A 2,822-nucleotide genomic window follows, 5' to 3' on the forward strand; every position below is an offset into this window, starting at 1 on the left:
TTGTTTGTTTTGGTGCAAATCTTGAAATCTGTTAAGTATAGGTTCCCCTGAATGTCAACTTGTGATACCTGTGTTATCCATTTTGCCCATGGTTTGAGGATGCAGGTGCTGATAAAAAACAAAATATCATTGTAAATTACTTTGAATTGAAGTGACATTCTTGATCTATGAAAACCAATGCCGTTACCATTCATTTGAGGGAGGGATGAGGCTCTGTCAGATGGAACAGAGCATATGATTTCATGATGATGTGAAACACTTTCCTTTTTGACTGCCAGTGGCTTAGGGGCATAGCGTGAGAAGCATATTATGATCCGGTTGGTAAATTCTTCATGTCACAGAACCAGATTCCATAAGGGAAAACATGATTTAAGTCTTGAGAGTGTATTTAATGAAGATATTCTTGCTTGATATTAACATTCAACATTATTGTTCATGAAAATAAACTGGGTTTCAAAGTAAAATTTGCATTTTAAGATATTTTCAGGATTTTTATGTGAACCAATTTATTTTAAAGTAGAAATGAAAAATACAGAATAAAATAAATAATGCTTGTTTGAGACAAAGGGAATATCTACCAAATTACAAGTGATCCACACCTGAAATGGTCCTCGTTGGGCTACAACTCTATTAAGCAGAGCCCACGTATGATTCAACCTTTATTCATTCATTTCATGTTTATAAATGTTTATTAAGAGCCTAGTGTGGGTCGGGCCCTGTAGAGATCAGTGATGAGTAGAACAGATATGTTTCTGAACACTCATGGAAGTTCTTAAAATTGAAAAGGCAAAATAGAAATGCTTTAATGGATTAAAAGTCAAAATAAATAACAATAGTAAGAAATATTACCTGCTGATTTAAATAAAGTCTCCAGATCCAAATAGATTACACTCAAAATAGTAAAGGAATTTGTGAATACGATCACAGAATCATTGTATTTTAACAAAGGAGAGAATAGGAGAGGTGCCAAAGGCTTGGAAACACACGGGAAAGAGTGATAGCTAAGAACTATAAACTAAAGAGTTTTATGTCAATCTCCAGAAAAAAATTCTTGAATAAATTATTAAATGTAGGCTTGTAAACACTTTCAGAAGGAAGCAGCCAGCGCTGGGAACCACACGAAGTCACTACAAGCATGCCTTGGCAAATCAACCCCACTGTGACCCTCAGGAAAAATCACTGGGAAGAAGAGAAGTAGAATGTTTCTGATACTTGGCATCCTAATTCCAGTCAGCTATTTAACAAAGTCTCTTGTAATATTTTTTGTGGGTTCGGGAAAAAATAAGAAAGTTAATAATATATCTTTGTAGATTTCTCACTGATTGAACTGCCAAAGATTTTTAATTAACAAAGTAAGGTTGGTTTGAGTCCTCAATGATATGCTAAAGCTTTGGTTCACAGTCCTGTCTTGGTGGACAAGTCTTTTTAAAACCAAAACACAGGAAGCACAATTCTCAAGTAAATGAATGGCCCTGTGCAGTACGTTGCACAACAAGATGAAGATGTAGAAGATCTCCATAGACTGGAGCAAACATACCAAAAACAACAATACCAAACACACTAAGCGATAATCTTAAAGTGCTCCCATCAGGTCCAAAACACAAACTCTACCAGAAGGCAAAAGCCCCGAAAGAGCAACTGCAGCTCTTGCGAAAGCAACGCAGAATGGCTTTTCCTGCGTATGTTCCTGTTTTACTGAAAGAGCAACATAAGCCAACAATATGTCATGGCAGACAAAAAAGTGAACACACTCTTCACCCATGTGGATAGAACATGGATCATGTTCCCACCAGTCAGGTCAAATCTGAGGTGCTGAAGGGGATCCCCAACCCCACAAGGAGAAATGCATGCAGGGGAGGTGAGGCAGAGACTGGGAAACACATCTTACATGGACTGGGGGACAGCTGTAGGAGTGTTTCCTGTGGGGAAGAATGCAGAGCAGGGACATGGCGGCGACAGGCTGTGCCATGCAAGAGAATTGTATTCCGTTTGTGCAGCACTAGAAAGTACAATGTAGCTCAGAGAATGGATGTTACAAATGGCAAGCAGAATATTTTACCAACGAAATCTACTCAAAAGCATGGTGGGCTTCCTCATTCTGAGATAAGGGAAGAAGCCAGGCAGAGGCTGAATGACCCCTGCTAAGAAAGGAAAGTCGCTGAGTTGGGGAGATGATTCCATGGAAGTGAGGGCTTTTGAACCACAGGGCACATCAGAATCGTGTCGAAGGCGTGTAAAAACTCAGATTGCCGTGCCTCACCCCCAGAGCTCCCAATCCAAGCATTTATATTTCTGATTAGTGCCCAAGGGGTATGGATAGATGCTGCTGATCTGAGGACCATAATTTGGGAACCACCAGCCTAAACGATTTTCAACAATCCTCACTCAACTCAAATCCAAGTCTGATGACTCTCATTTTTTTCTTGCGTTCTCAATGATAGGTAACTTTATCAAACTTATTTAACCATTCACAATTCTATAACATGAAATCTATATTTTCATTACAGGGATACGTTACTGAATCTCTAATTCATGTTTTAGAAAAAAAAATTATGAACTTGAATAAGAGTTTATTCGTTAGAATAAATATGTTCACAAATAAAAGTTTCAAAAAACTCAGTTGGAATTTTGTGCATTAACATGATAGAAGCAGCCTCTCAAAAGAAAGATTGGAGACACATTGCTAAAATTTCCATAAGACTATGTGACAAATTACACTTCTTGGTATTTTCCTACTGACGTTATTGTAATCAAAAAAAATGTTTTATATACAACAACAACAAAAATATGTTTAAAAGAGCTTTCTAGTGTCCAACCAATCA

This window comes from Eulemur rufifrons, chromosome 4 (assembly GCF_041146395.1).
Source record: "Eulemur rufifrons isolate Redbay chromosome 4, OSU_ERuf_1, whole genome shotgun sequence".
In the NCBI taxonomy this organism is placed as follows: domain Eukaryota; kingdom Metazoa; phylum Chordata; class Mammalia; order Primates; family Lemuridae; genus Eulemur; species Eulemur rufifrons.